Source organism: Anguilla rostrata, chromosome 8, assembly GCF_018555375.3.
Source record: "Anguilla rostrata isolate EN2019 chromosome 8, ASM1855537v3, whole genome shotgun sequence".
NCBI classification, from domain to species: Eukaryota; Metazoa; Chordata; class Actinopteri; order Anguilliformes; family Anguillidae; genus Anguilla; species Anguilla rostrata.
Genome location: NC_057940.1, coordinates 26945391 through 26971565, shown reverse-complemented (window position 1 = coordinate 26971565; position 26175 = coordinate 26945391). Strand labels below are relative to the sequence as shown.

The 26175-nt window shown below is 42.2% G+C and overlaps 1 long non-coding RNA gene across 1 annotated transcript in view; it reads right to left on the bottom strand.

The window, feature by feature from the left end:
• The window catches only part of LOC135261290 (uncharacterized), a 199352-nt gene extending 173177 nt beyond the window's left edge, over positions 1-26175 (bottom strand). Inside the window, exons 1-2 of the long non-coding RNA XR_010331865.1 lie at positions 26031-26175; positions 25521-25633 (exon numbers count right to left, since the gene is read on the bottom strand). This is a non-coding gene — a long non-coding RNA (uncharacterized LOC135261290). The remainder of the gene's footprint in view (positions 1-25520; positions 25634-26030) is intronic.

Sequence of the window (26175 nt, the reverse complement as noted above, 5' to 3'; positions counted from 1 at the left end):
ATCTATATCAATTATATATATATGTATAGTTTTTTTCAAGCCACTGTCGAGAGAGAAAAATAATACAACCACTTCCACATAACCATGCATTGCTGCCACAGAGCTTTTTTCCTTGGATTTGTCTGACATGAGCTCTGCCAAGCCCCAGCCAATTGCTGCATTTCAGCCCACTGAAAGATAATAGCAGTCACGTTCCACTGCACTGCACATGATGACTCCAAAAAAGAAAAGATAAATAAATAAATAAACACAGTAGGTATGCTAATTACAAAGAAAGGACAATGCTACATGTTCAAAAACAAACCATTGGGCATTTTCATCTTCATGGGGGAATAAATTACATTTTTACTGTTACTGTACGTGTTCTGCAAAATAAGGTGTAAGGTGATTAAAAACAAAATGACCAGAACAGTAGTGTTCATTTGCTGTATGAAAAATGACCTGAAAGGTGAAGCTAGTTGGCTCTGTTTGCCAGTGTAACAGTCAGCCAAAAAGAAGTGCAACAGTCAATGATAGATTCAGTAATTTAGCCAGCATCTGCTTGAGCATGCTCATAACAATGTAGAGAGAATATTTCCTGCTGCAAGCCAAATAATAACATCTTCAATTATCGCAGGCAGGGTCTAGGGAGACTCCTGCCTCGCTAGATAAAATTGCCAAACAATTCAAATGGCTGCTTCTACCTGAGACATTCCTGCACCGGAACACAGTTTGTATTCTGCTGAGGCCATTCACCATTTCTGCCATTCCCAACTTTTCTCGAGCAATGCGTTCGGCACAGAATGTATGACAAACAGCAGGACAATAAGAACATCCTGTTCTTTGGTTACTCTTCCTCCTGAGTTATGGACAAACATTACCGGTGGCTGGCAGCAGAGGAGCAATTGCCTTCTACCTACAATAAAACCACGGTCGAAAGTGAGGCCTGGTCAATGTGCAAATGATAGATTTTTGTTTGGAACCCTGACTTGTATAACTTCTGCTCAACGACCACTTTTGTGAGGGTTCTACAGATCTGCAAGTCTGTCATGGTTTGCAGACATTTTACTATGGAAAATGAACTGCATTCATCAAAGTTTTTGACATCGGAAAGGTCACCATGGTCATACGTCAGGAATGGCTTACATCTAAGCACTGAGTTCTTGACATGTTTGCGCATACGTATTTACATTTTGGGTCATGAACCTTCCAAAAATAGAGACAAATAAGTGCATGCCCTTCTCTTTCCCCCAAAGCAAGGTTTAATGAACCAATCTGGTCTTTGTCAGGTCTCCATATCACATGCCTGGTGGAGGCACAACCTTTTTGGATTTGGTGCACACCATTTACACTTTTTCAGTCCTTTGAAATTAATTCCATTCTGATCCTGGGTCAGAATTTATGCGGTTGCTGGAAAGATCCTAACTACATGTGCACAAAAACTGAATAAAAAATGAAACCCAAACATCTGCTGAAAGGCAAAGGTTAAAATAATTCATCCAAGAGACCCCCTCCCACCGCCCCCCAACTACTGAGTGCCTCAGCTACCTTCTGCGCCTCCGTGTTTGTGCTTGTGTCGTTTGCCATCTGCCCACACTGACAAAACAACACTTGATGCTACCTACAGAGGGATCTTAATATTTTGGAGGGAACTTACTCCCAGCAATAGAAGTGTAATCAGGCATGTAATGATCCAGGAACATTTGCATTTAATCCATTTGTAAGGGCGAGGACATTAACAGCTGCAATAATAAGAGGTTTGTTTGTGCCTAGAAGTGTACAGACTGAGCTGATGTTTTTTTATAGATTTTGTTCCTTGAGCCCAGACTCAATGCTGCCCAAAACAAGTGCATACACGTACGCATGCACACATGCACATGCTCAGCTGAAAGAATATCACTTTGATTCCCCTGAACATATCAACCTTACAGGATTCTTAATCACCAATATCCTTAAAGACTGACAGGCGATCAGCAAGCTTTTGCTATATACATACAAGAAGCTACTTTAAATTTCCTATATGGTGCAATAATGTGATGTTTGAGAGAGGTACAATTCTAATCCTGAACATCATTTTCTCTTAGAAAAAAAAATCACCCCAATGTCTGAGACATTTACAATAATCCCTGAATGGTCTGCTTCATATTTTGGCCAAATGAACCAGGTGACCTGGGGATTAAGGTTCTCTCTACACATCACAAGTGTGGAACTTCCAAGCTTCAAGTGAACGACCTCAGCCAGGGCGTGGTGTGGGCGCTGTAGGCGAACCCTGTGGCACTAGGGCAGTATATTAGTAATTGCAGACAGAAAAGCTGAACCTCCTTGCAGTAATAAGTAAAGTTGCATAAAATGGGCGAGTAATATTTAAATGTAAAAGTGATAGTCTGTAGCTTGAAAATACAGCTGAAGCAAGACACTCATCATGTGCAGGTTCCATTTTAGGACATGTACCCTGCTGCCTCTGTTGTAAATACGTCCGATGAAACTACCTCCTATGCAATGGACAATACCCTACATCCTAAGCAAGGTCCCCCCTAATGTGTTTTGCAGTGAGCAATTGAGTTTTTCAGTATGGAACAGACCTTGTTGACCTCGAGGCTTGTCCCCCTGATAACCTCTCTTCCAGTTTGTGGATCCCATGTCCGGCTCTGCCACTGTTGCATTTTTATCGAAGCTGTTTATTGATCTGGCCCCTCCAGGTATTCCCCCTCAATCAGAAGATCCTCTCTGCTAACACAACCACTGGCTGCCACAGTTGCGATGTCAATACAGGGGGAAAAACCATTTAAAAAGATGGCAACCGGTTATAAAAAGATATTTCAGGCCATAAGAGTAGTCAATCTTTTTTTTTTGTCTTGCCTCTAGCAGGTCTTCTGCTAAATCTTTTTCAAATTGAGCAGCAGATACAGTTCCACCTGAACTAATGGTTTATTAATTTAATTTCTAAATCAAATGGAAAAGATGTCTTTGAAGTGAAAGAAGACAAAATAGTACCGTACAGGGTCTTCGGCAATCTTCAAGGCAATTTCACTGCTAATGCAACAGCAATGGCTGTCTGATTTCAATGCTTAAGACTGTTGTGTTTTAACTGGGTTTAACAGAAATATTTAATCCTCTTTGTACGAAAAATAATTGAAATATTTACATGAACGTACAAAAATGCGTAAAAGACACATCCTCTCAGCTCACCAGGGTGTCTTCATCCTTTTAAAATGTTCATTTCTGAACCATAACTAGTTAGGTTTTTAGGTGTAATATATCTAAATATTTAATATAAATATTTAGCCTTTTCAGATTTTACATTCATAAAACAAGGATACAGCATTTGACATATGTCTCACATTCCAATGGCTTAAAACTAACCTAATTTGACGTGCTGCCTCGCAGGATTCGAGCATGCAGTTTGCCTTGCTCTGTATTCTTTGGTGTTACTTTTTTGTTACTTTTTATTTACCACACCCCACGTAAATTCCCGCATTAAGCAGTGCTCCATTTATGTCACCCCTTATCCATATTCCAAAATCCAGCACATCACTTCAAAGCCACATAAAGTAACTGTGATTAGGCCATTGCTCTCGACAGTGCACGCCACACCCGACTTCCAAAATTTAGAACTAATCCCGTGGTGAGAAACGCATCGCACATTCCGTGCCGTCAGTGAGATTCACACCATCCTTGAGTCACTCATTTAGCAAAAAAACATGACTTTATCTGGGGCGGCGTGGTGCTGGAAAACCACTTTCCGTGTTGTTTTTTTTCCCTCGAAACACGCTACAGTAGCCCCGCTTTCGTTATTCACACCACGCGTACTCATTTAGCCTTGGGGGAAAAAAAAACAGTGAAAATACAGGTTTTTAAGAGTTTGGGAAAGCAAACATATTCCTTCACTTTGTCCTTCGGGGATTGATTAAGGAAAAAAAAAATGCTTAAAAAAAATTATCGCTCCTCTGCTCTCGGTACAAATCAATTCACCTTCTCTCTGCTCTATCAACATTCATCCTCCAGGCTGCAAAAATCCCTGCTTTGATCTTATTTCACTCAGTTTCTTCCCTGCTTCCAGAATCAGGCAAAAAAAAAAACCCTTTTGAGTGTTTGAGCATTTCCCCTATACCCCCTTACCATTATGTGCCACCCCCTGTTGCAACCTCCTCAGACCCCATCATACTGCTTAAGTAATAACAGACCTCCATTCCCAACTTTAATTGTTTGCCTTCTCTCTGGCGGAAGTAGCACTTAATGCCTGTCGGACATGGCATTAACATGTTCCTGACCTGCGAGCTGAAGCAGAACCGAATCTGTGACCGAACAGAATGGCGAAGCAGCCCAGACTAAAAGCAGCTGGCGTGAGCGTGGGACGAGCTGCGTAAACGAGAAAAAAAATCCCAACCTGCGTGCGGGTACCCGTGCCATCCCCGCATGGGCTACACGACGCAGTGGACTCGATGGACGCTGTGTCCTTTGCGCACAACATCTCATGCCCCGTTCATTTCACCACGCATTTACTACCTACATCATTTACAGAAACAGCTTTAAATACAGGTATCGGAGCTGGATTTTAGCTGAACTGGTATTCGGTGTTGGACAGCACAGCAGACTGGGGTCCATTTTCAGGGCGGCTCGTGCTGATGCTCTGTTCGTCGTGGTTAGCACTCAGCTCTGAAATAGCTCATGAAGTGATAACGTGCAGTACGTGCCCTGAACATGCATGCAGTGCAAGGGGCGCTACAACGTAACGCCATGATTAAATGCTCTAAAGAGAAAACTAAGCTGAAATGATTAGATGCATTAAGCACCCCACTAAAGCATGTTTTTCCCTGGAAAACTGATGTAAATGGATTGGTGGTATTGATCTTTTCCCCCCTTTTTGTTTAGTGCATCATTGATGACTGATTGTGTTGTGCTTGAGTGACTTTGAAAATGGTATAACTGCTACATAACTGCATACTGTAAGAACTTGTTTAATTTCAAATATGGATAAGAAAATGTTTTATCTCTGAAATACCCACCAAGCAACCATGGGCTATGCCAGAGCAACTGGTGCTCATTAGTTCAGTTTTAATTTTTGTGACCATGGCAGATCTGTTGTAAAGCAGAACACTGTTTGCTGACAAATTATCGAGCTAGATAATTTATGAAACCTCATTAAACACATTTTTCTGTATTAACTCACATACTTGTTTCGAAGATTAAGCCCAATTGGCACTTCTCATTATCAGTGCGGAGAATACCCAGAAATATAAATGAATTCTCACAATCGGAGAAATTTACGGTTGGTAACACAGAGATTAAAATGAAAACATTTAATTTTAATGAGCGTAATTATTATAAGTCTAATTTGCCTGGTGAGAGGAAGAGTAGGAACTGTGACTCGTCCTGAGAAAAGGCCGAGCCCTTGATTACAGTCCTCTCAGCGCGGTGGCGTTTCAACATGTTCATACCACTTTCTGGCTATTTTTGAATATCTCTCGGCTTTCTAGGGCGGATATGTTAATGGCTCTCGAGGTTTAAATGCATTTTTCTGCCCGCGGAAGAGGACGCTCAATAGGGCCTTAATTGTGTAAAATTATGTCGAATGCTGACAGGTAGCAAACTGCAAACATCAGCTTTATGCATGTTAAATGTCCTGCCCCTGAGCTGTGGCTCAACTTACTGCCCCCACATCAGAGGGTGGAGGGAATGCATCCAGCTTAATTTCAGTCTCTTTGAACACTAACCGCACCAGTGTTACAGTAACGTCAATTTCCCCAAAATTTAGACTGTTTTGCCATTTATTATAAACTGTTGTTGTTGTTGGTTGTTGTGGTGGTGGTGTGTGTGTGTGTGTGTGTGTATACATATATATAGACAAAGATTTATATACATATACATCACCAATTCCCATGTCATTAGAGCCAGACCAAGGTGTGCTTAGACCGCCCAGAGGCCCACACATTATAAAGAACAACTGAGTTCCACAGCCGGCTGGTCCAATGTGCTGTATAATTTGGCGCTGATAATCCCATTTACCGGCGACTTGTGGGGTGGATTAATGATCCCGGCGGGAGCGGCAAGGTCTCGGAGAGGACATTTACAAGTGCGGAGGAGCCGGGGCGCCCGGCGAGCCCCGCCAATTAGCGCTAAAACACATAGGGGTCAGCACCAACAGGAAAGGAGAGAATAAATTGGAAAAGCGAGCGCTGGAGCGTAAAAGACGAGCCGGGGGTAAGGCTCCATTAGTTTTACTGTGCGCTTAAGGTCAGTCCCAGATGGGGGACATAATATTCTGTTGTTGCTGCTCATTCACGGTGTCAAACCTCGTTCGGCAATCCCTCCGTTGTTCTGAAAAGAAGTAGGAGAAAAAAAAAAACTAACGTCAAATCGGTTTTAACGCAACTCAATTTATTAGGGGCGAGGAGTTTGGAAGTGTGACGAGGACCGGGCCCCTAGGCGGGAACGTCCCCGGGGTGTGTGTGGGGGGGAGGGGGGGTGGGGGGGGACGAGGTCAGGTGTGTGCTGCCGAGGTGAGAGAGAGCGCTTTCCTCCCCAGGACCGAGGAAATGAGGAGATCAATAGGAGCGCGCCCGCCTGACACCGGTGACAGCCGCGATTTGTATTTCCTTTGTTCCCCCGCGCGATTGAAATCAATCATGAGCTCCGTGAAGTGTTCAGCGCATGATTTTTTCTTCTTCTCCGAACTCCATCCTTCCCACTCGGCCTCCCTTCTTCGTAATATCAGTGAATGAAAAAGGGCCGTAAAGCTAATTCGGTCATTAAATCATTTAAAATGCCATATTCGATGAATAATTACACGTATCATGAATAAACCATTTGAGGTATAATACCCCTTGTGCGGTTTCTCTTCCCTACTCTTGCTCCCGTCACTCTCCAGCACTGCATCCTGGGTACGCGTGCTCGGTGGTCAGGGTTTACAGGGTTTACACTGGGTATGCATGCTTCATGGTCAGGGTTTACACTGTGCAGCGGTCCAGTTCTAACGGCACAGATACCGCGCGTCCGCGCGTTGCTCCAGCGTAGCGAGTCGGCAGTCAGTTGAGGAGACGGCGGCGGGCTCCGCAGAGCTTCCCGCCTTGCTGCCGTGATTGACAGGCGGCGAGGGAGCAGACAGGGTGTCAGGGAGCAAGGCTCTCATCGCTCGCTATCTGCGCGAAACACAATGCTGCCCCGCTGCTGTCCGGGCCCCGCTTTGTTCATCCAGACAAAGTTGTCGGACACGCCGCGCCCGGGCCCCGGCTGCGCCCCGCTTGTGTAAACCACCCGCCGAAACGGAGCTCTATGCCCCCCAGACGAAACCCCTCCCCGGTACTGTCAGAGGCTCTGTCAAGAGTCCAGGCGTGTCACCGTACTGATGTGCCACCGCAGCTAATAAATCAAAGGAACTGACAGGCAGGTAGGTTAGCGGAGATTCTAACAGCTTAGTGGTTGACACGTCTGGGTTCAGATGGTCGCCAGGGCAACTAGACGTATCGGGCATTACATCACGGACCGACTTCCTTTCCCTGTCATTACGGAAGCTTACATAAAGGCACTTTGACTAATTAAGCCATTAAAATAGGGGGAAAGGACTGGTAATGCACACCGATCTGCGCGAATGGTTAGCGCCGGCATCATTAAAGTAAAAAAGCATACCGCATTACCCCGTTTCACAGGCAGGCTGCTGATGATTGCTCTGACATCATACCAGCATGAATACCAATGCCAGTGAAATGGCTCTTTGTGGGAGGGCTCACTTTCTGAAACATTTGTTTGGAGAGCACTCACATAGTGCATATTACATTCATTTTACAGATGCTCTTATCCAGAGCAAATTACAACATGCGGTGCCGTACGGTAAGCAACTCCTGAACAGACACTTAACTTTTAATATTCAGGAAAATGGTTAGTCTATATTTTACCCACGCAGACAAGTCAAATAAGTACAACTTGCCCTTGATAACTTGTTTGTCAGCTGGGGTCTGTGAAAGTCACTTATTTTTCAAGGTGCGCAACATAATATTTTTCAGGAAGCAGCATAATGAAGCAAAAAACAACAGTGTCTACTCGTGTATAACAAAATGTTTTAATGCATCATTTGATGCGTTAATTGATGCTTTTATTCATTAACAGAGTCGCTAAAGAACAGCTTAAGCCTCCTGCTTATTAGCTCGCTACAAAACAAATTTTTGAGAAATCAAAGAATCATTACGCTCATCACATTATTTTTATGGCACACGCGCACATTAGTTACGTCATGCCCACTTAAAAATTAGAACAGTGAAGTAAAATGGCAGCCAGCCCCACAAGTAGGAGTAATTTGAATGTACAAATGTTCAAGGGGTGAGTTATCCAGGGGGAAGTGATTTTAACATTGTGTTTATTATTGTCAAAGTGGTGCCATGCATTTTGGCATTGTCGCTGAAGAGTTTTGGTAGGTATTGCTCTATACACAGCACAGCACTGACACAATTTGCATAAAACAGACTTGCATTAAGATGGACAGTTACATGAGGGGGACTTCTCGGGTCTGGTGATGCCAATATTGCGACCGTACTGTCCTGACATTGTACGAATACGAGCCTGAGTGAAAGTGCATTACATAAATGAGGCTGCCCATGCAAGCAATCATTTCAATTGAGGAGACAACACTGAAATGGCCCTGGGCTGAGATGCAATACAAATATGGGAAATTGTTTAAAAAAAAATAAAAAAAAAAAAAAAAAATTTACTGTATGTTTCCGAGCCATTTGCAACAGGCAAACATCATTCTAATATGGAGTACCTCAGTATTTTTCTGGTGCATTAGATCAAACAGATGTGACTGATCGGTGTGGTTTAGGTGAGCACTAAAAACAGCTTAGGTTTTTTTGTTTTTTCTCCTGCACAGCGCACACACAAAAGCTTTGTGTATCTCAGGACAGGTTATGAGCACGAGCCACTATTCCTGCCTCACAGTATATCCGAAATCGCTCCTGTGAACTGGGTTTCCCCAGTTTTATTACAGTAGATGGTAGTAATACTCTCTCCGGAGACTCCCTGTGAAATATACTTCGGATGTCTTTGATCACGTAACACAGCGGTATTCCTCCTGTTTTACCTAAACACTAATTTCATGAATACTAATTCCTTTTGGATGGCTAGACAATATCATCCAAAGATTACTGGGTCACACTCCTAAATCCTTCATTAAGAATGTATAATGCCTTAATTAACCCTAGTGTTCTGTTTTCTTATTAGCACCAGTGAAACTGTTAGCCTGGGTCAATTATACCCAACACATTATTGGGATTTAAAATCAACACAGAAATAACAAGTATGCAAAATACTCAACATACCTTAACTTTATCTCAATTCAAAGCAATATAAACAATGCATGTGGTTAATGGTTGCCATTTACCAATTTGCTAGATCACATTTAGTAATAAAAGTGTCATTGATTTGTTGTGATAAAAATGTGATTTATGTAAAAAAATAAAAATAAAAAATGCTGCACGGGATGGGGGGCATAAATCATGTTTATCTGTGAAAAATTTAAATGAAACAAGGTTCACGCCGTAGATTATTAATATTTGTTTTGAATGGATATTCTCAATCATTTTTCATATTATATTTATATTACTGCGTCCAAAGAGAAAAAAAGTCATAAAGCAAACAGATGATGAACGACAAATAGAAACACAAAGCCAGAACCAAATGTACTGTGGTTCAGCCAGTGGATATGAAAAACATCTCTCAAAAGTGTCACCCCTCTTCTACTAAAAGTGTCAGATGGGTCAATCTGAACCAAAATGGACTCAAGGATTAAGATGAATAACATCCTCATAAATCATTCTTTTAAGAAAATGCAGTCATGCTTGGGATGCTATGCAAAATTATATTGTCAAATGTGAACTAACGTCATGATCTGAAGACAAGAGAATTTTCAGTGGATGAGAGAGGCAAATTTTTCCCTGCGGAAGCATCAGCATGTTTCACACGTTCAAAACTTTTATTTAGCTCGAGAGCCTTAGAAGCAAGTTTGTGAAAGACATTTTTGGAAACATTTAAAGACGGATTTACACTCCTAATGCTAATATTTTCTTAGCATATAGGACCAGACACTTCTCTATGTTACATTCCCTGGTATCACTTCTGTGACTTCTGTTTTTATCTTTCCAAATCAGTCTTTCCTCTTGGGAGTCAGAAGAGGGCCCACACTGTAATAGGCTTTCTAGTAGATTTAAATGGCATCGCCCAGATACATTCCTTGACTAGAATCCAGAGAAGAGTGTGTGCACACTGCCTTCGTTGCATCTTCAGGGGAACGCCGACCAAAAGCTAATTAAACTCCCAACGCTCTGCACGATACAGATACAAGCCATTTATCAAAGCAGAAGTTGTCTGGTTGCAAATCCCTTGTACCGATTTGAAGCAAAATAAAATAGGTGATGGTCTCACTTAATTAATGAGACAAAGAAATGAAAATAAAAAGAAATAAAAAACATTTGTCAGATCATTGTAGCCTAACTGTTACTGCTGCCAAATGTATAATAATATCCTCAAAACAGCTTTGGGAAACTACAAATTTGTTTAGTTTCTAAAATTTTTTACATACAGCAAAACAAAAACGGCTACATTTTATTTTAATTTCCAGGACACACTGAAATGACCCAAACTCTTCCGGGACTGACCTTCAGGAGTTGGAAAGTAGAAAGACCATGCGTTCAAGAGACGGCTTGTGCCAGGCCATCACTGCCTTCTCTACACCATAAATCACTCGCATTATCACCTGCCTCGGGAACAGCGGTGAAAATGAGTGAGTTCACACATGCCACCAGGAGCAAATGCATCATGACTACCGCTTGCCATTGAGATCCCTTCCTTCTCTGTGTGCCCATACATCTACCTAAAATGAACAAAAAGGGAAAAGAGTGTTTTTGTGTGCAACGGGATCGTTTCTGGAGTTGACAGTTTAACAGATAGCAAGAACACCCAACAAGTAACTTCTCTCTCACCCCATGGTTTGATTTCATAGCTCTCACAGATTTTAAAGTTAGCATCAGCATAGAGAGCTCAGAGAGGTTTATCTGGGAGCACCAATTATCTCCCACATTTATTCCTAGCCTAGTGATATGTACTCTTTCGTAAGCTGCAAGGGTACAATTTATATTAATTTCTTAAATGGAAAGCCTACTACTGCACAATTTCTGAAAAATAGATGCACATTTCCTGCCTACACACAAAGAGTGTCTGTGGAATATTTTTTTGAAAAAGGCTTAAATGGTCTTTGGAGTTGTAATTCCATGTCACAGAAAGCCATCAGTATCATCATGTGGAGTTAACTTGCTCGCAATTAAATCTGAACTCTTGACCAGATCTGTCCAAAGTATACTGAAACAGCAATGGTACTGTATATCAGAGAGTGACGAATAAAACCTATGAAACCTATTAACCTATTAAAAATCAGTTTGACACATTCAGAAAAACACTAGGCATATGTCTGCGAAAGGTCACTGGCCTCAGTCGGCCAGAATAATAGTAAGGTGCATGTTACAGTATCTCTCTCTCTACCCAGTCATTCAACTGCGGTTTTTAAGTTTCATCAGTTTATTATGAAACATTTCTTGGATGGACGGATGGTTAGCACATTTCATTTCAATGCTGAGCATGCACACTATATTTTTAATGAACTCACCAGTAGCAGAAAAAGGAAGGTCTACTATATATACATTTCACTCAACCTTTCCTGCATCTCCTCCAAGTTCACAAATTCTAAACAGCCGGAACATCCTTGTGCCCTTTATACGATTAATATTTATGAAAACCCATTTTATTTGATGAGTGCTTCATTTTTATGCATCAAAGACTACGAATCGTACCACATTTTTATATTTAATAAACAATATTTTTGACAGCTGCATTTGCAAATGCCATTTCAACCCAGATCAGAATTTCTGAAAGATGTGATTCAAAATACTAATTGAAAGATGACAAAAAAACAGTGCAAAAAAAATGACAGCTATTTTTAAAGATCTGTTTTTACAAGCAGTTTGTCTCATATGGAATGGCAGTGAAGCAAATATTAAAGAGAATTTTAAGTAATCATCCAGTCAATTAAAAGGCGCAAGGGGATACCTGCATTCTTTGTTAAGGATAACTTTATCCAGACTGTAGTCGCTATTAGCCATTAGTATCATGCTTTCCCCTGTGGCCATTTAACAAAATTAAACAAAAATGGAGGCAATCAAATTTTCAGAGAAAATACAAGGATTGTTTTGTCACTCGCTTCTGGCACCAGAACGCTACGAAAATAAAGTGAAATGAGGTAATGATACAAATGTACCTGTACTGTCTTTTGCATTACATAGTTCGTAAATACGTGCTATATTCCGTCAATTGATAAGTCGCCCACAAATTTAAAATATATAGGCCTAATAGCCACAGGACTCTCCCAGAGTGTAATATAAAATACCATGGAGGGCACTGAGGGTGAGACGAAGCTGCTAATGTAATGTAATGTAATGCTTTTGCCCTAGCACGAGGCAAAATGCCGTGGCAGACATGATTTTGCTATACTGCTTAAAAGTTTCCCTCAAAAAAATCCAACGATTTTCTTGTCATTGTCATTTTCACTGATACCAAACAGAAAGCTAAAGGTTGCGTGTGTTCACTTGACAATGCCTATCATTTTCTGGAATGCTGCGAATTATTAGTTTGGCATCCACTATTACATAGCCTTGTGGCAAGTAGTCTTGATTAAGTTCTTATAACCCCAACGGACATTTAAATAACACACTGTTGTGTAATTATAATCATTTCTAAACAGACTGAGGGGGAACAGGGGGTTTTAAACCACACTCCATTTAAACAAATACCCACAGGACACCACTGAAAGATTTATTTATAGCACTGAACCCAGATAGCGAGTTGACAGACAGCCACAGTCTATCAATTCGGTTTATTACAGGTGGATCGGCTACAGACGCTCACGTAAAACAGCACCGCGGGACCTTTAAATCCGGCAAACGCGTGGTGTCGGACGGGAGGGATTCAAATGAAAATTCCACAGCTCTTTTCTGCTCATGGCGCAACTGAAAACAAGACTCGGCAGCTCCGCCCACTGACATCTCCCATCACCCCTAATTGGCTTCGCTCTCGTTCACCAAGGACACTCCGGATCGAGTTCTGCTTCCCTGACTGGAGCGGAGGACTTGCTTAGTCATAACCACGACTTGACTCCGATCCTTTCACCTCAAGTTGTCAGTAAAAGGCTTGGTGTTAATCTCTGTACACTGTTAGCCTTTAAAATAAAATTTCAAAAATACTATAGGGTTGTGTCTCGACTTAATGTGTTCCACATTGAGGAGTCATGTCTGAACACTACTGACTGTGGCCAGGAATCCAGCATAACTAGCCCCTTTGTTACCTGAGGAATGGGAGTTTTGGTAGGGAGAGCATGCCTCGCCTCAGTGATCAATAGCAGCTCCTCTGGTTGACATGATGCCTGCTGCTTTGCCTGAGGCGGCTGCATAAGATCTGCTTTCCTCCAATGCAATGGCTGCACGGTGAGCCGGTACGGGGAAGTGCGCCTGCGCTCCTGAGAGCACATATTTCTGATGAGGTGCTAGCCCTCCTGACTGGCGACTGGGTTGAGGTGTCGAGTTCCTCTGAGACTTAACGGGGCTGCTGAGGTGATGGTTGTGGGCTTGCGGTGGAGGAAATGGTGGAAAAATGTTACTTTAAAAAAAAAAGTTACATTTTGTCAGAAATTGTTTGGTACACACACACATACACACACACACCGTTTAATCTGTCCTGCACATCTACGATTTCATGCCCAATTCTACCATACACTCACACCTACACACAAATCGTTAAATGCACGCAGACGTATTCACGGATATATCTCACTCGCCTATACGTACGCAAATACACAAAGGAACACACGCATAGGCACTTTGTCACACGCGCACAGGAGCCCTGCATCAGCAAACTATTTGTGCTTTGAGAGAAGAGCCACACTGTCAAAATGTTTCCGCAAGTCCTGAATACAGTATTCAATAGAAACAGCCCACACCAGCAGACTTGGGTATGAGAGAGTGAAATGTGCAGGAGGCAAAAAGAGTAGAACAACAAGAAGAGCCTCAGCGCAGACAGTCTCCCTGTGCTGTCTGATAGCAGATGAACGTCTTCAGGATGAGCAAAGGAAAACAGATTTAATTTGGGAAGCACAGCCATGCAGTATACTACCCATGCAACTGTTTGAAGAATTAAGAGTCTGGATAAAACTAAGAATGCGGGTAACAACAGAAAAACAAAAAATATTTTTGCAATGCGATGCAAATGATCAAAGTTGCTGAATGTGAGCGATTAATCTACCTCAAAAAAGTGTAGTACAAAAGAGTGCAGAACACCAATCATGAGAGCTTCCATGAACATGGTGCAATAAAGCAGTTATTTTTAATCTATAGGTACTGCTATATGCCACAATAGAAATCTATAATGTAATGAGGTGTAAAAACAATCTAAACAGCAAGGAACTAAACTTTCTGTTAGATGCTTTTAATGGTTTTATTTTAGCCCAGTGGAGATCAGTTAATTACTAAGCTGGTCAGGAAAAATTTAATTAAGAACTGGCAACCGTATACTTAAAGTGCTTGTAATCAGCTGCTGATTAATTTGTTCTTGAGGGACAGAAGATGGGCCCTCTCTGGGCTAATTCATTCTCAATGACATTTGTCCCAGTGTGGTTAAAGCTTTCAAAAAGAGGCAGGACGACACAGAACCCTCAATCCTTCTACATAATATCAAATGCATATCCAGCTATTTCAAATGCCTGAATTAATCCCATTATCCTAATCAAAATTCACAAGAGGTTATTGTGCTCCATATTTACACGTTTTTGTTATACTGTGTGTGTGTGAGCGTTTCCTAACTGGTGAGTTTTACGTATTACCACCCGTTGGAGAGAGTGTTTGTGATGTGTTGACAATTGTTCACATACAGGTTCACAAGTCTTAACAGACTAATACACAGATTGTCTGCAGTTATCATAATTATCATGTATATGAAATTTCATATGCAGCAGACTACTGAAATATAAATATTTTCTTGTGCATTTTTCTTCAAGCTATTTTCTAAAGCTAAGTTCTCCAAAAAAAAACAAAAAAAAAAGAAAGAATTGTCCACCCAGCTAAGAGATGACCACATTCTGCCTGCAATGATGCCACGAAGAGCACAGGACCATTTTGAACAGCATGTATGTGGGGAAAAAATCATGAAAAAATAAAGCAAGAGGGCTGTGTCGCTGGCATTTCCCTGTTATTCCAGCACTGCCATTTCTCAAAGTCACTAAAAACTGTTTTTGGCTGGAACATATAATAATACTCAACCCAAAGTTTATAAATACTTTATTTCACTGAAGGTACCTTGTTCATTATGATAAATGAAAGCCTGAGATGGACAATGTTTTGCCGTGCTGCAAATAAGGGGATTGTACATAATATGCAGATTGTGACTGGCTTGGTCCTGGATAGAGACGAGAAAAAAAATCAAGAATCAACAAGTCAAATATTTTAGAATAATTGAAGCTGACAAATCCCGTTCGCTGTGTTAACAGTGGGAAATATTCATGGCCATTGATTATCTCATTAGGGCTTCAGCAGTGCACTTCACAGAGCAGTTCCTCTTTAAACTATGCAGACATAACATCCGGCCGGTGGAAGGAGCGCATGGGCTTTTGGATGGTGTTTGCCCGCTTTTTAATGGGATAAAATCCCCCCGGAGCCCAGAGGAAAAAATGGCTCGGTTGCATAAAATGATCTCTCCTCCAGGCTGAGCTCTGATGGCTGTCAGTTTCATCAGCAGCCAATGGGGGTGAAGCGTTTGTGGATATCCTCCCCAGTCACACACAGAGGAGCGCACACACGCATGCGTGCCCACGCGCGTACAGCGCACAATGCATGTTCAAATGCCGAAAACCCCTCCGCAAAATCTTAATCATTAGGAATATGGATCTGAAGGCCACTTATTGCTTTGAACGTGCTCAGGCAAAATGGCTAGTGGAGGCTGAAAATACTTATTTTTCCCCAATTTGCCCAAATGGGTAGATTCTCAGTACGCAATCAGAGCAAATCTCTCACAATTAGCATTGTTGATTGGGACAGTCGATACTCCAGGCTGAGATGGCCTCATGTAAACCGGGAATTGACTGCTGCTCACCCAATCAAAAGCCTTGGGGCTTAGGGTTGCTGTGATTTAATATTACTGTAATGACACCTGGACTGTGACCTTGGAAAAAAAAATAAAGACTTAGGAATCAATACGGCAAAAAAGACTGCATTTCGACAAATGCATTCATGTACATTCCAAGAACCAGCAGGGATAAAACCACAGACCTACACAACGCTGTTAAAAGGCTCTTCCTTTCATGCCAGTCATCCATACTCACACATATGAGCACAGACAAAAACACAAATACATAAATAAACACACACACACGCACAAGCACATGCACACAAAAGAAAACACACACACACAATCATGAAAGCATGCATGCACACACACACACACGCAGGAACACAAACACACATACACACCCACTCATGCACACACACACACCACGCAAGCACACAAAAACATATGAACACAAATGCACACATGCAAGAAAACACACACAAGCATGTGAGTGAACGCATGCATCCACACACACACACACACGTGAAAACAGACAAAAATACAAATACACACAGACAGGGGCGTAGCTGGGAATTCTGGGCACCCTGAAAGAACACTGCTCTGGGCCCAGCTTTTTTAATTAAACACATTTAATTATTTTTTTCTTAGCTGTGAGCTCCTAGAATCATCAACACTTTTCACCACACTGGCAACGGACGTGCACACAGACACACATACAAGCAACAAAACACACACAAACACGCGCGCACACACACACCATACACCGCATTAATCAGGCCTGCAGCTTTCACATGCTGTATATTTTCCATGCCCGTTTACCATTTGGGTCACTGTTCCATATTCATGTCTTCGAGGTGAAAAATGCAGTGGTTTAATGCAGTCTGCCAACCTAAGAAATCCAGGCAAATAAAACATTGAGAATAAATGACTACATATCATTAAAATGATAGTTACGGAGCAGTCATTTTTGACTCACTTTGACAAAGCTGAGAGAGGCCTGAAATAAAATAAAAAGTGGTGCAGTATAAAAAAAATTATAAAAAGAAACATTTGTACATGCAGCAGAAGGTAGCACAGCCAGAGCACAGCATTCAGTACGTTCAATCTAAAATACATGGGCCTGCCAGCACTCAAACGTTCACAGGGAGAGTACAAGAACAGCTAAGCTCCTATGTTTAGCTGCCTGTCATTTCTGTAGAAAAATGCAACTGTCAAAAAATACAAACAAAATACACGACAACATCCAGTACTTGTTATCATAAGGTTTATAGTTATAGATCACGTCTCCGCCTTGGGATGCCTAGAGAAAAATAATGAACCTGTTATTGTAATTTGATGAAATGACCTTGTTTACGCTGCACAGATATCACACTGAAGCCTGTGTAATTTATAATTAATCTGCTGGCTATCTCACTCCTACAAGAGGGGGCTTAGTGATTGGGAACGCACAAACAGCATGCGATCATCCAACGTCTGCACAGAATGCAGAAGCAAACAAGTTCAAGCAAGTTTTTTTAACGAGTGTGTGTCTGGACAGTGTGAAATCTGCCCCTTGCTGAGGAATCCACGGGCAATGCCAAAAACTGGCTTTCAATGGGCTCTAACTAAATCCCAGGGAATTATTGAAACTACCACACCTTAACCGATTTCCTTTCAAAGACATGCAGAGTAAGTGAGGAGATAAAACGGGTTAAGATCTTACCAGCGCCACCGCCCCTTCCTGTTAATGCCGCGGAAATCACGCCGCGCGCTAACCCATCGCGCGTCCGCACGACTCTCCAAGGAGAACTAAGTAAGGGCTTCATTTGGGCCGCGCAATTAGCGCGAGCTAATGTGAGACATCAGGGAAAGTGCTTTCACTTACGGAAGCCAACGCCGTGCCCCACGGTGTCAAAGAGCCACTGAGTGGCAGTCTGCTTCATGAAGCAGGTTTGCCATCTAATGGGACAGGAAACGGTTCCAAAATATCTCCCATCTCACGCTTTGCCCTGTTGACCAGAGGTGTACGCAGAGCCGATTTTTGTTTTCTCCAAAGGCACCGGAGACTGAATCATTAAAAACGAGTTGCCTGGGTCTCTGGCACATGAGGACAGTGTTTTGTTTGACACGGACACGTTGACTGTATCCCTCGGGGTGGCCTGGTCGTCAGTGCAGGACAGGGACTGGTGATTGGCCGTTGGGTTGTAGCTGATTATTGCAAATGGCTGAGAAACCCTCAACAGCAGGGCTGGCCCACCACAGACCTCCAGAGAGAGACAAATTAATATTTCACAGGCACCCCTCAGTTATATCTTATGATATAAATATGTTTTCACTTAGTCTTTATAGCCTTTATGTATGTCAATAAAGCCAGCACAGCCATATGTGCACAAAAATATATGTTGTACGACTGACATAGCTTCAATGTGCCGCAAGCCAAAAACATATCCTTAGCATATGGTCTGACCCAAACAGATCAGATGTCTATCACTTTCAAAGATGGAGGGGATTAAATCGCTCTCGGTACAGAGAGAACACCAGGGCTAAAAGCCAAAGTGAGATCATGTCCTGGAGCTGCGATGTGACATTTTCCGTGTCCTATATTCGGGGGACGGATGCTTGAACATCGTTAGGGACACGTGTAACGGCTTCCTCATCTGGAAACTCAAGGGCAGGATTAGGGTCAATTACAGTTGCGTAATTAGAGACAGTGTGAATGATCAATCACAGTTCAGCGGCACCTGCAACATTTTAATCAAGGACAGCGATTGCAGTGCTTGTATCGCATCTCCTCATTGCTTTTTAATGGAACTGCGATCATCTACTGCTAATTGTAATTGAGAGCAATATTGGTGTCACTGCAATCCAACCTTACAGGGCCCCTGTAATTGCAACATTTTAATTATAGAAGTTTGTGTGAAAAAGCCAAGCAGCAAGAAGTGAGTGCATAAACAAATCTGCGTATCAACAACAAGCAATGACGCATTGCCGCTTGCCAGATTGTTGCCCCTCAGTCCATTATTTTGCTGCCATAGGTTTGTTTTGATGCACTAATTATTCATTATCAAAAGGCCAGACACCGTCTATTTTGTATTCAGGTTATACACACAAACATCTCCAATCACACCTGAATTAGGAATTTCCCATTCATAAACCATGTACACGAAGCATGCTCGTACGGTGTATAGTGTTGTTCAAATGCATACAGGAACTTAAAACATTCAAAAAAACACACTTAGAATACCCAAAACAAAACACTTATTTTCTGGAACATGCTTACAGATACTGGTTGATTAACCTACAGCACAATATAGAAAAGAACTGCAACTGAATTTCCTTCCCACCCCCCTAATTCACTTGCCTGAGATGTCTTAGTTAAATCAACATTTTTGCTTAACTTTGGCACATAAATAAATGCAAAAAACCACTTGCATTTTGACTTAAAGTTAAGGGCAGATATCGACTGAAACCAGGTCCAAGTCAGCGCCCATTTTCTCACACAACAAGCCCCACAGTGTGAAATTAGATAAGGAACTCAGTGGAGGAGAGAGGTGTATCTAACTGGTGACACCTGGTAGCCGATGGGTGATTGGTGTGTTGTCGGGAAGAATTAATGCTGGCAGGGTGCTATGTCTGGCTTAAGGTTGTGCCAACATTAAGGCCGAGCTTACATCCACAGCAAGCGTGCCACTGGGCCCTGGGAATATATATTGCAACCGCCCTATTACTCCAAGAATCCGGGAGGGAAAGGACCAGCACACCGATTCCACAAAATGCACACAAGAGGCCAACGGTTTCTCCTATTGCACACTGCAATAGGCTAGCTAAGCTTCTGCAGATACTGTACCACCCCAGTGTGCTCTGTGGCTAGCAGACATTTTAACTGCCCAATCACCCAGGAGCCTCCCTGTTGAACAAAAATCTTGTGGGATACAGTGGTCAAAATGTGACAGCTCACGTGACTCCCTGTCACAGCTGCCATTTGTAAAATTTAGAACGAATGCTTTCATCTTAATTTAAAGATAAATCTTTCTACATTTTAAATATTTTCCAAATAACTGGATTGTCACACTTGACCTCTTCAATCTGAACTACATCAGCAATCAAATTTGAAAGATTTTTTAAATTGAAACATAATTAAAACTGAATCTTCGACGCTCAGTTGAACTTATCATGAATTTTACATGTACTAGAAGAAACCCGTTTTGGATTCACACTACACTAAAAAGATAAAAGTACACATTGCCCGAGGCAAATGGTTTCCATTTTTTAAAAGGGTATGTTTTTTCCAAGGGTATTTTGATGTTATAATCAACAGCTTTGAACAAGAAGTTGTCCTGAGGCAGGGTTATCTCGACCAAAAACATAGCAAAATGCAAGTATAACCTGACAAAGAAAAAACATCTCCGCAATCTACCATCCTGTGTCCAGGTAACAGTAATGGAATTAAATCAGCAGCATCACTGCAACACATCATCAACTGAATAAATATCAAAATGTCAACCAGACTGGGAGATAGCTCACAATAAGACCACTATAAAACAATACTAAATGTACCTTGCAGCATCAATGTTTTCAAAAATTCACACAGTAGCATGACGAAGAAAAAAATGGGGGTAAATACACTGGAAAAGTCAAGAATGCATAAAACATGACTTTATTTGCACACAGTGTAAAACAAAATAGGTGCCCAACTGCAGGACCATAAAAAACCCAAACACAAATGTTTCAGTGCTGACATTGAGAAAATCTTTCCAAATTATATAAAGGACATCATTCAGCATTCTTAAATATATCCACGTTTGCACTTATGATTCTGCATGTGGCCAATGGCCACACACCCACACAACGTACATGCATACATACATTCATAATTAGGCATAGGCATGGATTTCATGTTATACTTAATTGGTTATGCATACTATAGTATGCATACACAGATTGTCAGTTCCCCCCTCCTCATACATACAATCATCACCCAATGGCCAATTAATTCCAATCAGTATTCGATTGGAGACGTAAGAGTGTCTGCTAAATGCCTGTAATGTAATGTAACTTAATGGAGAAAGTTACAAGAGATCATTTGTATATTTTGGACAGATTTTAATGGTCTAAGGACAGATGAAAGTCTTTGTTGGGTTTTTTCTCCCTTGCACTTGGTCGCATATTTTCCTTTTTCCTAAATAAAATATTTTTTTCCATTTCAATCTAGGCCGTACGGCTTTTCCAGTGGATTTATCCTGAGTGGTATTCAGAGAAAGAAATCTGGAACCCATCACACAGTGTTTACAGTGACTGACCTATTTCTCTGTAATGATCTCTATGTAGTATTATTCTAGGTAGTATTATTATGTAGTATGTGTTATTCAAGACAACAAGGCAAATAAAACCAGAAATTCGTACTCTTCAAAATATTGGGCGCCAGGTTCTTTGGCTCACCGTCTTCATGTGAATGGTGGCTGCCTGTAATACGCTCGGTTGTGGGAAAACATCAATCCAAACTTGGCCAGATTCTCGGCGCTGTCTACGATGATGAACCGTATGCGCGGCGCGCGCTGCAAAAGGAGGCTCTCGTAATTGCCGGCTTAATTTGTAACTGCCATTTAAAGTGCTTTTTGAAGACCGCCAGGTTCCGCGCGCGGTTTGGGTAACAGATGAGGGCGGCCCCGCTCAAGGCAGAGCTTTGCATATCGTCAGCCGGATCGGGGAGATCAATCTGCCCGTGCGACGGGGTGGCCGCCGCGGCGCGGCGCGAGGTGCGCGGAGCCACTGAAATATCGATAATATCCGCGGCAGCCCCGGTCGCTAAAGTGATGCATGTGCCACGAAGCCCGCGCTCCTTCAGCACATACAAATGAGCGCGGAAGGCTAAGCGCGAAAGCCGAGAGTGGCCCTGAACCGCTTCCCTCCATCATCTGCATAGCTTCCTGTCTGCGGCTCCTTCCACTCTTCACGGGAAATAATAAAACGGTTTTTAAAAGGACCTCTGTAAAGAAACGGCTTCTGCAATTATTATTTTTTTAATTTTCGAAAGATGCCAAAAACTTGCCAAACTGAAACACGGGTCATGCAGCTATTTAAATGGAATAGCTCACTTTCTTTTTTTTTACCCAGAAGAACACATGCTATCAAAAGTAACTGAAGAACAGCCAACACAAAACACCAAAAAAAGAGAAGAAAAAAAAACAGCTAACTTCAATTATGTGCCTCTATGATGGCCCAGAATATCTTTTCAGTTCTATTTTAATTTAGTCTTTCAGGAGGCTGTAAGGATTTTCTCTTTTCAATTAAAACAAATAAAACACAGAATCCAGTGAAATTATTTTAGTTCCCCAGACAGAAAAGTACAAAGGCAGCACTAGGAGGAATTACGTCAACATTTGGACAATAGCAATTTAATTAAGATTGAATGGTAATTAAATGCCCGAATTACTTTTGATGTTTTAATGAATCTGCGAGAGTAAACACCAGGGGAAAATTCTGACTCCATCTGACTGAGCGAGATGTTTGCGGAGCGTGCTCTCTCCGGCACCGTCAGCACGAGCGCGCGGATACGCAGACGCGCGTCATAAATAAAACATCCCGCGTCCGTGCCGCCGCTCGCAAATCTCAAAACCGGAGACGGCTGAATTACAAATGCGCACGGAGCCGAGATGTACTGTACGCGCGCGTGGCGAGGGAGCGGAAAAGACAAATAAAACCGCGGCTCGCGATTACAAAACGTTCCCGCGCGATCGCCGCCGCGGGCGGCGCGTACCAGGGGCGTGCTTCAAACCGCCGAACGCTCCCCGGGGGGGGTGGGGGGGCGCTAGAGAGGCGAGACCGTCGCTCCGCGGCGCATCCAGGGGGAGGTTGCGCTCGGTGACGAATGGCACCGGCGTCGGGGCGTTTGTTCGGCGGCCCATGCCGAATGAGTCCCTCTCTCAGGGGCCCGGCCTTGTCGCTGACCCGGGCGCGTGAAACATTTTGCGTGAGAGCTGCCCTCTTAAATCACCCCGGCGGGTTCACCTTGGCGCTGCGGATGGGGCGCCTGCTTGGTATCCCTTTAAACGGAGCTTGCCCTTGCCCTCCTGGGTGTATGCCTCCCTGTTGCTCACTGTCACCCCCCAGGGCAGACCACAGTCCAGGAGATTTTCTTACTGTCACACCTCTGGTACGTTTCCCACTAATCAGTTTTTTTTTTTTTTTTTTATTTTTTTTTTTAAAAACAGGAATATAAATTGCCAAAGTTCCCAAGTTAAAAGTAGGAAGAAACCACTGTTGAATAGTGACTGAAAAGAAGAGGAAACAATACTAAACTGGCTCTTACGAATGTAATTTTAATCTGTATAACACAACATCTGTCAGCTAAGTAATCTCAACAGAGGTAATCTTCATACATGTGCAAAACTGTACTGTAAAATATGTTCAGGTTTTATTATGCAGGAGATCAGCCAACAGAAATTGAAATCAGGTGAGGCATTGCGGAATGGCTATTACTTGAGATGAAAATGAGTTCAAATTCAGGAGGAAAGATGACACTAACCCCAAGAACCCATCCTCACCCCCCCTCACCCCCCCAACACCACCCCCAAGATGATGCTACCATTGTTCTTTTGTCAAACTCTGATTGGCTTATTCCTTATATCTCCCATGGTTCCTGTAAAGCCACTGCGCAACATATTGCCCATTTAATAACATACTGCATGTGCCAAAGACCAATTAAATTTAACTTTTTCATGATCAGACCATGAAAAAGGCACATATCTGTGTTCATGTCAGGCTCCAACACTGATTAGTATAATGTGGTATCATTAAAAATATAAGTTACTGCCAAGTGAGTTTACAACACAGTAGACAATACAAAAGAAGCTAATTAAGATTCAGTGCTGAGGATTCATAATTAACAGTAAATACATTAACAAGGTCATGAAGACCAAGGAACTGCCATGGGACTTGATGTTATTAGGAGGCCAAAGGCAGGAGAATGTTATAAACAGATTGGGAAAGCTTTGACCCTTCCTAGAAGCAATTTAAGTCCATTGTACCAAAATGGAAAAAATATGGCACGGACACCAAGATCAGGCCATCCTACCAAACTGAACAACAGGACAAGAAGGGCAATGGACAGAGAAGAGAACAAGAGGCCAGCTACAACACTGGCAGATTGCCCCCTGCTGGCTGACCAACACCACTCCCAGCACCTCCTCAGTTTTCCCAGGAGGTCTCCCCTCCATGTACAAAACCCACTTGCTTAGCTTCAGCTGCTGGCTATTTCTGCAGCACTTGTTATATTTGGCCTCTCTGGGAGAGTGGCTAGATAAGGGGCCTCCAATCTCATCAGCAAAGGGCTGATGTGGGTGCAGGTTTTTTGTTTTAGCACTCAGACACCTGATTCTACTTATCAGGAGGACATAGATGTGACACCCCTGGGCTAGACGGACTACCACGTCTGTGAAAGGCCAACATTATGTCTTGCCTGGTGTTTGCCAGACAAAGTTCCTCCGATCAGGTACGGCGGTGGCAGCATCCTGCCATGCTATCATGCTATGAGGTTGCTTTTCAACAGGAGGGGATGGGAAGCTTGTAACCATTAAGGGCCAAATACAAAGTCCTTGAGGTGAACTTGTTTATTTATTTTTTCTACCCTATTCATTCCTTTTGTGCAAAGCATATGCATATTAGAGTATAAACCATCTTTATGGTAACTTTCATTTTCAAAAAGTTCCAAAATACAAGATTATATTGTTACGTACTGCTAAAATCCCTGCCGATATATCATGCATACATTGGTAACAGATATAGCCAGAATTCTAAGCATTTGTCTGACAAACTGAAATCCTTCTAGATAAATTAGCTGACAAAAAAAATAATAAATCCTAGTGTAAAGTCAGATATGTGTCAGGCAGAATTTTTTGAGGGGGGACTGACATCTATTTTTGTTACCAAATCACTGTAAGAAGGAAGATACATATCTCACAAAATATGATACTTACCCTATGCAGTAGGCCTACATAAGGATCTTATTAGCCTAGCGTTTTGCTGTTTAAGTTTTGTCATCAGCAAACTAGAACAAATGTGCAAAATACTTCAGAAATCTGGTCCTTTGAAAAGTATATAAATAAACAATCCATTTATCACAAAAAATAAAACAGGCAGTCCCAAAAGCTTGCAGTGGAAAAAAAAAAGTTTAATTTCATCTGGGCTATTTCATCGCTTTTGATCCATTGATTCACATTCTGAAAATGTTCAGCAAAAGGAAAATTAATTGTTGGATAGTTAATCTAATGAATTAAATTGAAGCAATTAGAGCAGTGATCACTTAAAAACGAATGTTTCAGCTTCCAATGTTCACATTGCACTGTCTGTCCCTAATTATGACTGAAGCCTACCTGTATGATCATTCTGGCTGTGGGGTCTCACCCTGGTCTTACCTTGAGAGCTTTCTGCCCAAGACTCAGCAAAAGTGCGGCTGTAGCAGGTGTTCGTGCGCCATCAACTGAGGAAGGTCCTTTGAACAGACCTGCCATTTTCTGTCGTTGTATTTCTGCAAATGTGAATACACATTTGAGCAGGCCAGGAACTACGCACGGTAATGCAGATTCTGGCTAGCCAGCTAGCTGGCTGGCTGTGTGTGAAATTAAAAATATCTGTTCAGCTTGCATAACACAAATGCGAGTGCACTGCAGCCTACATAATCAGTTGGCTAAACAGCAACATGAAATAGCAACACGAAATACACCATTACAAAACAAAAAAGTGAGTACAGCCAGTGACCTACAATTACCAGTTTGCTAACTAACAACATGAAAACACACAAGCTAGCAACTGGCTTTCCTCGAAGGAGCCTAAACTTTGCAAGGATTTCTTAGTTTTTAGTAATAGTAATTTAGTAATATTCACAATCCGTGTGAAGACGTTTCAAACAAGCTTTGCTGTCTTACCATATTCAGTTCAGTCTTCTCGTCATTAGCCTACTTTCAAAAGCCAGGTCGTTTGGTAGACAGTACCGTTACAAATGCGCTATACTGAACTGAAGACGCTTCTGGCCCTAAACACTGCGAGAAGAAGCAGGGTTGCCGAAGTGCA